Source organism: Gorilla gorilla, chromosome 4 (genome assembly GCF_029281585.2).
Source record: "Gorilla gorilla gorilla isolate KB3781 chromosome 4, NHGRI_mGorGor1-v2.1_pri, whole genome shotgun sequence".
Lineage (NCBI taxonomy): Eukaryota > Metazoa > Chordata > Mammalia > Primates > Hominidae > Gorilla > Gorilla gorilla.
The window spans coordinates 190,923,158-190,936,613 of record NC_073228.2 but is presented as its reverse complement, the minus strand read 5'-3'; positions in this window follow the sequence as shown (position 1 = coordinate 190,936,613).

Sequence of the window (13,456 nt, the reverse complement as noted above, 5' to 3'; positions counted from 1 at the left end):
CACCGCCATCTGTATGAACATATAAATATCTACACCGCCATCTGTATTAAGATGGAGATATCTACACTGCTATCTGTGTAAACATGGAAATATCTACACCGCTATCTGTATAAACATGGAAATATCTACACCACTACCTGTATAAACATGGAAATATCAGCACCGCTATCTGTATGAACATGGAAATATCTACACCGCTATCTGTATGAACATGGAAATATCTACACCGCTATCTGTATGAACATGGAAATATCTACACCGCTATCTGTATGAACATGGAAATATCTACACCGCTATCTGTTTGAACATGGAAATATCTACACCGCTGTCTGCATGAAAATGGAAATATCTACACAGCTATCTGCATATACATGGAAATATCTACACAGGTATCTCTTTACACAAGGAAATAACTACACCACTATCTCTATAAACATGGAAATATCTACACCGCCATCTGTAGAAACAAGGAAATATCTACACCACTACCTGTATAAACATGGAAATATCAGCACCGCTATCTGTATGAACATGGAAATATCTACACCGCTCCCTGTATAAACATGGAAATATCTACACCGCCATCTGTATGAACATATAAATATCTACACCGCCATCTGTATTAAGAAGGAAATATCTAAACCGCTATCTGTATAAACGTGGAAATATCTACACCGCTGCCTGTATAAACATGGAAATATCTACACCGCGATCTGTATGAACATGGAAATATCTACAACGCTATCTGTATGAACATGGAAATATCTACACCGCTATCTGTATGAACATGGAAATAGCTACACCGCTATCTGTGTGAACATGGATATATCTACACAGCCATCTGGATGAACATGGAAATATCTACACCGCTATCTGTGTAAACATGCATACATCTTCACCGCTATCTGTATAAACATGGAAAAATCTACACCGCTATCTGTATGAACATGGAAATATCTACACTGCTATCTGTATGAACTTGGAAATATCTACACCACTATCTGTTTGAACATGGAAATATCTACACCGCTATCTGCATGAAAATGGAAATATCTACACTGCTGTCTGCATATACATTTAAATATCTACACAGCTATCTCTTTACACATGGAAATAACTACACCGCTATCTGTATGAACATGGAAATATCTACACCGCCATCTGTATGAACATGGGAATATGTGAACCGCCATCTGTATGAACATATAAATATGTACACCGCCATCTGTATTAAGATGGAGATATCTACACTGCTATCTGCATAAACATGGAAATATCTACACCGCTATCTGTATAAACATGGAAATATCTACACAGCTATCTGTATAAACATGGAAATATCTACACCACTACCTGTATAAACATGGAAATATCAGCACCGCTATCTGTATGAACATGGAATTATCTACACCGCTATCTGTATGAACATGGAAATATCTACACCGCTATCTGTATGAACATGGAAATATCTACACCGCTATCTGTATGAACATGGAAATATCTACACCGCTATCTGTTTGAACATGGAAATATCCACACCGCTGTCTACATGAAAATGGAAATATCTACACAGCTATCTGCATACACATGGAAATATCTACACAGCTACCTCTTAACACATGGAAATAAGTACACCGCTATCTCTATAAACATGGAAATATCTACACCGCCATCTGTATGAACATGGAAATATCTGCACCGCCATCAGTATGAACATATAAATATCTACACCGCCATCTGTATTAAGAAGGAAATATCTAAACCGCTATCTGTATGAACATTGAAATATCTACACCGCTATCTGTATGAACATTGAAATATCTACACCGCTGCCTGTATAAACATGGAAATATCAGCACCGCTATCTGTATGAACATGGAAATATCTACACCGCTATCTGTATGAACATGGAAATATCTACACCGCTATCTGTATGAACATGGAAATAGCTACACCGCTATCTGTATGAACATGGAAATATCAACACAGCCATCTGGATGAACATGGAAATATCTACTCCGCTATCTGTGTAAACATGCATAGATCTTCACCGCTATCTGTATAAACATGGAAATATCTACACCGCTATCTGTATGAACATGGAAATATCTACACCGCTATCTGTATGTACATGGAAATATCTTCACCGCTATCTGTTTGAACATGGAAATATCTACACCGCAATCTGCATGAAAAAGGAAATATCCACACTGCTATCTGCATATACATGGAAATATCTACACAGCTATCTCTTTACACATGGAAATATCTACACCGCTATCTGTATGAACATAGAAATATCTACATCGCCATCTGTATGAACATGGAAATATCTGCACCGCCATCTGTATGAACATATAAATATCTACACCGCCATCTGTATTAAGATGGAGATATCTACACTGCTATCTGCATATACATGGAAATATCTACACCGCTATCTGTATAAACATGGAAATATCTACACCGCTATCTGCATAAACATGGAGATATCTACACCACTACCTGTATAAACATGGAAATAACAGCACCGCTATCTGTATGAACATGGAAATATCTACACCGCTATCTGTATGAACATGGAAATATCTACACCGTTATCTGTATGAACATGGAAATATCTACGCCACTATCTGAATGAACATGGAAATATCTACTCCTCTATCTGTATGAACATGGATATATCTACACCGCTATCTGTATGAACATGGATATATCTACACAGCCATCTGGATGAACATGGAAATATCTACACCGATATCTGTATGAACATGGAAATATCTACACCGCTATCTGTATGAACATGGAAATATCTACAAAGCTATCTGAATGAACATGGAAATATCTACACCGCTATCTGTTTGAACATGTAAATATCTACACCGCTATCTGCATGAAAATGGAAATATCTACAAAGCTATCTGAATATACATGGAAATATCTACACTGCTATCTCTTTACACATGGAAATAACTACACCGCTATATCTATAAAGATAGAAATATCTACACCGCTATCTGTATAAACATGGAAATATCTACACCGCTATCTGTATAAACATGGAAATATCTACACCACTACCTGTATAAACATGGAAATATCAGCACCGCTATCTGTATGAACATGGAATTATCTACACTGCTATCTGTATGAACATGGAAATATCTACACCGCTATCTGTATGATCATGGAAATATCTACACCGCTATCTGTATGAACATGGAATTATCTACACCGCTATCTGTTTGAACATGGAAATATCTACACCGCTGTCTGCATGAAAATGGAAATATCTACACAGCTATCTGCATACACATGGAAATATCTACACAGCTATCTCTTAACACATGGAAATAAGAAGTCTGCTATCTCTATAAACATGGAAATATCTACACCGCCATCTGTATGAACATGGAAATATCTGCACCGCCATCTGTATGAACATATAAATATCTACACCACCATATGTATTAAGAAAGAAATATCTAAACCGCTATCTGTGTGAACATTGAAATATCTACACCGCTATCTGTATGAACATTGAAATATATACACCACTGCCTGTATAAACATTGAAATATCAGCACCGCTATCTGTATGAACATGGAAATATCTACACCGCTATCTGTATGAACATGGAAATATCTACACTGCTATCTGTATGAACATGGAAATATCTACACCGCTATCTGTATGAACATGGAAATATCTACACCGCTATCTGTATGAACATGGAAATATCTACACCGCTATCTGTATGAACATGGAAATATCTACACAGCCATCTGGATGAACATGGAAATATCTACTCTGCTATCTGTGTAAACATGCATAGATCTTCACCCCTATCTGTATAAACATGGAAATATCTACACCGCTATCTGTATGAACATGGAAATATCTACACCGCTATCTGTATGAACATGGAAATATCTACACCGCTATCTGTTTGAACATGGAAATATCTACACCGCTATCTGCATGAAAATGGAAATATCTACACTGCTATCTGCATATACATGGAAATATCTACACAGCTATCTCTTTACAAATGGAAATAACTACACCGCTATCTGTATGAACATGGAAATATCTACACCACCATCTGTATGAACATGGAAATATGTGCACCGCCATCTGTATGAACATATAAATATCTACACCGCCATCTGTATTAAGATGGAGATATCTACACTGCTATCTGTATAAACATTGAAATATCTACACCGCTATCTGTATAAACATGGAAATATCTACACCGCTATCTATATAAACATGGAAATATCTACCCCGCTACCTGCATAAACATGGAAATAGCAGCACCGCTATCTGTATGAACATGGAAATATCTACACCGCTATCTGTATGAACATGGAAATATCTACACCGCCATCTGTATGAACATGGAAATATGTGCACCGCCATCTGTATGAACATATAAATATCTACACCGCCATCTGTATTAAGATGGAGATATCTACACTGCTTTCTGTATATACATGGAAATATCTACACCGCTATCTGTATAAACATGGAAATATCTACACCGCTATCTATATAAACATGGAAATATCTACCCCGCTACCTGCATAAACATGGAAATAGCAGCACCGCTATCTGTATGAACATGGAAATATCTACACCGCTATCTGTTTGAACATGGAAATATCTACACCGCTATCTGCATGAAAATGGAAATATCTACACTGCTATCTGCATATACATGGAAATATCTACACAGCTATCTCTTTACACATGGAAATAACTACACCGCTATCTGTATGAACATGGAAATATCTACACCGCCATCTGTATGAACATGGAAATATGTGCACCTCCATCTGTATGAACATATAAATATCTACACCGCCATCTGTATTAAGATGGAGATATCTACACTGCTATCTGTATAAACATGGAAATATCTACACCGCTATCTGTATAAACATGGAAATATCTACACCGCTATCTATATAAACATGGAAATATCTACCCCGCTACCTGCATAAACATGGAAATAGCAGCACCGCTATCTGTATGAACATGGAAATATCTACACCGCTATCTGTATGAACATGGAAATATCTACACCGCCATCTGTATGAACATGGAAATATGTGCACCGCCATCTGTATGAACATATAAATATCTACACCGCCATCTGTATTAAGATGGAGATATCTACACTGCTATCTGTATAAACATGGAAATATCTACACCGCTATCTGTATAAACATGGAAATATCTACACTGCTACCTGTATAAACATGGAAATATCAGCACCGCTATCTGTATGAACATGGAAATATCTACACCGCTATGTGTATGAACATGGATATATCTACACAGCCCTCGGGATGAACATGGAAATATCCACACCGCTATCTGTATAAACATGCATATACCTTCACCGCTATCTGTATAAACATGGAAATATCTACACCGCTATCTGTATAAACATGCATATACCTTCACCGCTATCTGTATAAACATGGAAATATCTACACCGCTATCTGTATGAACATGGAAATATCTACACCGCTATGTGTATGAACATGGATATATCTACACTGCCCTCGGGATGAACATGGAAATATCCACACCGCTATCTGTATAAACATGCATATACCTTCACCGCTATCTGTATAAACATGGAAATATCTACACCGCTATCTGTATGAACATGGAAATATCTACACCGCTATCTGTTTGAAGATGGAAATATATACACCGCTATCTGCATGAAAATGGAAATATCTACACAGCTATCTGCATATACATGGAAATATCTACACAGCTATCTCTTTACACATGGAAATAACTACACCGCTATCTGTATGAACATGGAAATATCAACACCGCCATCTGTATGAACATGGAAATATCTGCACCGCCATCTGAATGAACATATAAATATCTACACCGCCATTTGTATTAAGATGGAGATATCTACACCGCTATCTGAATAAACATGGAAATATCTACACCGCTATCTGTATAAACATGGAAATATCTACACCGCTATCTGCATAAACATGGAAATATCTACACTGCTACCTGTATAAACATGGAAATATCAGCACCGCTATCTGTATGAACATGGAAATATCTACATCGCTATCTGTATGAACATGGAAATATCTACACCGCTATCTGCATGAACATGGAAATATCTACAAAGCTATCTGAATGAACATGGAAATATCTACACCGCTATCTGTTAGAACATGTAAATATCTACACCGCTATCTGCATGAAAATGGAAATATCTACAAAGCTATCTGCATATACATGGAAATATCTACACTGCTATCTCTTTACACATGGAAATAACTACACCGCTATATCTATAAAGATAGAAATATCTACACCGCTATCTGTATAAACATGGAAATATCTACACCGCTATCTGTATAAACATGGAAATATCTACACCACTACATGTATAAACATGGAAATATCAGCACCGCTATCTGTATGAACATGGAATTATCTACACTGCTATCTGTATGAACATGGAAATATCTACACCGCTATCTGTATGATCATGGAAATATCTACACCGCTATCTGTATGAACATGGAATTATTTACACCGCTATCTGTTTGAACATGGAAATATCTACACCGCTGTCTGCATGAAAATGGAAATATCTACACAGCTATCTGCATACACATGGAAATATCTACACAGCTATCTCTTAACACATGGAAATAAGAAGTCTGCTATCTCTATAAACATGGAAATATCTACACCGCCATCTGTATGAACATGGAAATATCTGCACCGCCATCTGTATGAATATATAAATATCTACACCACCATATGTATTAAGAAAGAAATATCTAAACGGCTATCTGTGTGAACATTGAAATATCTACACCGCTATCTGTATGAACATTGAAATATATACAACACTGCCTGTATAAACATTGAAATATCAGCACCGCTATCTGTATGAACATGGAAATATCTACACCGCTATCTGTATGAACATGGAAATATCTACACCGCTATCTGAATGAACATGGAAATATCTACACCGCTATCTGTATTAACATGGAAATATCTACACCGCTATCTGTATGAACATGGAAATATCTACACCGCTATCTGTATGAACATGGAAATATCTACACAGCCATCTGGATGAACATGGAAATATCTACTCTGCTATCTGTGTAAACATGCATAGATCTTCACCCCTATCTGTATAAACATGGAAATATCTACACCGCTATCTGTATGAACATGGAAATATCTACACCGCTATCTGTATGAACATGGAAATATCTACACCGCTATCTGTTTGAACATGGAAATATCTACACCGCTATCTGCATGAAAATGGAAATATCTACACTGCTATCTGCATATACATGGAAATATCTACACAGCTATCTCTTTACACATGGAAATAACTACACCGCTATCTGTATGAACATGGAAATATCTACACCGCCATCTGTATGAACATGGAAATATGTGCACCGCCATCTGTATGAACATATAAATATCTACACCGCCATCTGTATTAAGATGGAGATATCTACACTGCTATCTGTATAAACATGGAAATATCTACACCGTTATCTGTATAAACATGGAGATATCTACACCGCTATCTATATAAACATGGAAATATCTACCCTGCTACTTGCATAAACATGGAAATAGCAGCACCGCTATCTGTATGAACATGGAAATATCTACACCACTATCTGTATGAACATGGAAATATCTACACCGCCATCTGTATGAACATGGAAATATCTACACCGCCATCTGTATGAACATGGAAATATGTGCACCGCCATCTGTATGAACATATAAATATCTACACCGCCATCTGTATTAAGATGGAGATATCTACACTGCTATCTGTATAAACATGGAAATATCTACACCGCTATCTGTATAAACATGGAAATATCTACACAGCTACCTGTATAAACATGTAAATATCAGCACCGCTATCTGTATGAACATGGAAATATCTACACCGCTATCAGTATGAACATGGAAATATCTACACCGCTATCTGTATGAACATGGAAATATCTACACTGCTATCTGTTTGATCATGGAAATATCTAAACCGCTATCTGCATGAAAATGGAAATATATACACAGCTATCTGCATATTCATGGAAATATCTACACAGCTATCTCTTTACACATGGAAATAACTACACCGCTATCTGTATGAACATGGAAATATCTTCTCTGCCATCTGTAGGAACATGGATATATCTACACAGCCATCTGGATGAACATGGAAATATCTACACCGCTATCTGTATGAACATGGAAATATCTATGCCGCTATCTGTGTAAACATGCATACATCTTCACCGCTATCTGTATAAACATGGAAATATCTACACTGCTATCTGTTTGAACATGGAAATATCTACACCGCTGTCTGCATGAAAATGGAAATATCTACACAGCTATCTGCATACACATGGAAATATCTACACATCTATCTCTTAACACATGGAAATAAGAAGTCTGCTATCTCTATAAACATGGAAATATCTACACCGCCATCTGTATGAACATGGAAATATCTGCACCGCCATCTGTATGAACATATAAATATCTACACCACCATATGTATTAAGAAAGAAATATCTAAACCGCTATCTGTGTGAACATTGAAATATCTACACCGCTATCTGTATGAACATTGAAATATATACACCACTGCCTGTATAAACATTGAAATATCAGCACCGCTATCTGTATGAACATGGAAATATCTACACCGCAATCTGTATGAACATGGAAATATCTACACCGCTATCTGTATGAACATGGAAATATCTACACCGCTATCTGTATGAACATGGAAATATCTACACCGCTATCTGTATGAACATGGAAATATCTACACCGCTATCTGTATGAACATGGAAATATCTACACAGCCATCTGGATGAACATGGAAATATCTACTCTGCTATCTGTGTAAACATGCATAGATCTTCACCCCTATCTGTATAAACATGGAAATATCTACACCGCTATCTGTATGAACATGGAAATATCTACACCGCTATCTGTATGAACATGGAAATATCTACACCGCTATCTGTTTGAACATGGAAATATCTACACCGCTATCTGCATGAAAATGGAAATATCTACACTGCTATCTGCATATACATGGAAATATCTACACAGCTATCTCTTTACACATGGAAATAACTACACCGCTATCTGTATGAACATGGAAATATCTACACCACCATCTGTATGAACATGGAAATATGTGCACCGCCATCTGTATGAACATATAAATATCTACACCGCCATCTGTATTAAGATGGAGATATCTACACTGCTATCTGTATAAACATTGAAATATCTACACCGCTATCTGTATAAACATGGAAATATCTACCCCGCTACCTGCATAAACATGGAAATAGCAGCACCGCTATCTGTATGAACATGGAAATATCTACACCGCTATCTGTATGAACATGGAAATATCTACACCGCCATCTGTATGAACATGGAAATATGTGCACCGCCATCTGTATGAACATATAAATATCTACACCGCCATCTGTATTAAGATGGAGATATCTACACTGCTATCTGTATAAACATGGAAATATCTACACCGCTATCTGTATAAACATGGAAATATCTACACTGCTGCCTGTATAAACATGGAAATATCAGCACCGCTATCTGCATGAACATGGAAATATTTACACCGCTATCTGTATGAACATGGAAATGTCTACACCGCTATCAGTATGAACTTGGAAATATCTACACCGCTATGTGTATGAACATGTATATATCTACACAGCCCACAGGATGAACATGGAAATATCCACACCGCTATCTGTATAAACATGCATATACCTTCACCGCTATCTGTATAAACATGGAAATATCTACACCGCTATCTATATGAACATGGAAATATCTACACCGCTATCTGTTTGAAGATGGAAATATATACACCGCTATCTGCATGAAAATGGAAATATCTACACAGCTATCTGCATATACATGGAAATATCTACACAGCTATCTCTTTACACATGGAAATAACTACACCGCTATCTGTATGAACATGGAAATATCAACACCGCCATCTGTATGAACATGGAAATATCTGCACCGCCATCGGAATGAACATATAAATATCTACACCGCCATTTGTATTAAGATGGAGATATCTACACTGCTATCTGAATAAACATGGAAATATCTACACCGCTATCTGTATAAACATGGAAATATCTACACAGCTATCTGCATAAACATGGAAATATCTACACTGCTACCTGTATAAACATGGAAATATCAGCACCGCTATCTGTATGAACATGGAAATATCTACATCGCTATCTGTATGAACATGGAAATATCTACACCGCTATCTGCATGAACATGGAAATATCTACAAAGCTATCTGAATGAACATGGAAATATCTACACCGCTATCTGTTTGAACATGTAAATATCTACACCGCTATCTGCATGAAAATGGAAATATCTACAAAGCTATCTGCATATACATGGAAATATCTACACTGCTATCTCTTTACACATGGAAATAACTACACCGCTATATCTATAAAGATAGAAATATCTACACCGCTATCTGTATAAACATGGAAATATCTACACCGCTATCTGTATAAACATGGAAATATCTACACCACTACCTGTATAAACATGGAAATATCAGCACCGCTATCTGTATGAACATGGAATTATCTACACTGCTATCTGTATGAACATGGAAATATCTACACCGCTATCTGTATAATCATGGAAATATCTACACCGCTATCTGTATGAACATGGAATTATCTACACCGCTATCTGTTTGAACATGGAAATATCTACACCGCTGTCTGCATGAAAATGGAAATATCTACACAGCTATCTGCATACACATGGAAATATCTACACAGCTATCTCTTAACACATGGAAATAAGAAGTCTGCTATCTCTATAAACATGGAAATATCTACACCGCCATCCGTATGAACATGGAAATATCTGCACCGCCATCTGTATGAACATATAAATATCTACACCACCATATGTATTAAGAAAGAAATATCTAAACCGCTATCTGTGTGAACATTGAAATATCTACACCGCTATCTGTATGAACATTGAAATATATACACCACTGCCTGTATAAACATTGAAATATCAGCACCGCTATCTGTATGAACATGGAAATATCTACACCGCTATCTGTATGAACATGGAAATATCTACACCGCTATCTGTATGAACATGGAAATATCTACACCGCTCTCTGTATGAACATGGAAATATCTACACCGCTATCTGTATGAACATGGAAATATCTACACCGCTATCTGTATGAACATGGAAATATCTACACAGCCATCTGGATGAACATGGAAATATCTACTCTGCTATCTGTGTAAACATGCATAGATCTTCACCCCTATCTGTATAAACATGGAAATATCTACACCGCTATCTGTATGAACATGGAAATATCTACACCGCTATCTGTATGAACATGGAAATATCTACACCGCTATCTGTTTGAACATGGAAATATCTACACCGCTATCTGCATGAAAATGGAAATATCTACACTGCTATCTGCATATACATGGAAATATCTACACAGCTATCTCTTGACACATGGAAATAGCTACACCGCTATCTGTATGAACATGGAAATATCTAAACCGCCATCTGTATGAACATGGAAATATGTGCACCGCCATCTGTATGAACATATAAATATCTACACCGCCATCTGTATTAAGATGGAGATATCTACACTGCTATCTGTATAAACATGGAAATATCTACACCGCTATCTGTATAAACATGGAAATATCTACACCGCTATCTATATAAACATGGAAATATCTACCCCGCTACCTGCATAAACATGGAAATAGCAGCACCGCTATCTGTATGAACATGGAAATATCTACACCGCTATCTGTATGAACATGGAAATATCTACACCGCCATCTGTATGAACATGGAAATATGTGCACCGCCATCTGTATGAACATATAAATATCTACACCGCCATCTGTATTAAGATGGAGATATCTACACTGCTATCTGTATAAACATGGAAATATCTACACCGCTATCTGTATAAACATGGAAATATCTACACTGCTACCTGTATAAACATGGAAATATCAGCACCGCTATCTGTATGAACATGGAAATATCTACACCGCTATCTGTATGAACATGGAAATGTCTACACCGCTATCAGTATGAACATGGAAATATCTACACCGCTATGTGTATGAACATGGATATATCTACACAGCCCTCGGGATGAACATGGAAATATCCACACCGCTATCTGTATAAACATGCATATACCTTCACCGCTATCTGTATAAACATGGAAATATCTACACCGCTATCTGTATGAACATGGAAATATCTACACCGCTATCTTTTTGAAGATGGAAATATATACACCGCTATCTGCATGAAAACGGAAATATCTACACAGCTATCTGCATCTACATGGAAATCTCTACACAGCTATCTCTTTACACATGGAAATAACTACACCGCTATCTGTATGAACATGGAAATATCAACACCGCCATCTGTATGAACATGGAAATATCTGCACCGCCATCTGAATGAACATATAAATATCTACACCGCCATTTGTATTAAGATGGAGATATCTACACCGCTATCTGAATAAACATGGAAATATCTACACCGCTATCTGTATAAACATGGAAATATCTACACCGCTATCTGCATAAACATGGAAATATCTACACTGCTACCTGTATAAACATGGAAATATCAGCACCGCTATATGTATGAACATGGAAATATCTACATCGCTATCTGTATGAACATGGAAATATCTACACCGCTATCTGCATGAACATGGAAATATCTACAAAGCTATCTGAACGAACATGGAAATATCTACACCGCTATCTGTTTGAACATGTAAATATCTACACCGCTATCTGCATGAAAATGGAAATATCTACAAAGCTATCTGCATATACATGGAAATATCTACACTGCTATCTCTTTACACATGGAAATAACTACACCGCTATATCTATAAAGATAGAAATATCTACACCGCTATCTGTATAAACATGGAAATATCTACACCGCTATCCGTATAAACATGGAAATATCTACACCACTACCTGTATAAACATGGAAATATCAGCACCGCTATCTGTATGAACATGGAATTATCTACACTGCTATCTGTATGAACATGGAAATATCTACACCGCTATCTGTATGATCATGGAAATATCTACACCGCTATCTGTATGAACATGGAACTATCTACACCGCTATCTGTTTTAACATGGAAATATCTACACCGCTGTCTGCATGAAAATGGAAATATCTACACAGCTATCTGCATACACATGGAAATATCTACACAGCTATCTCTTAA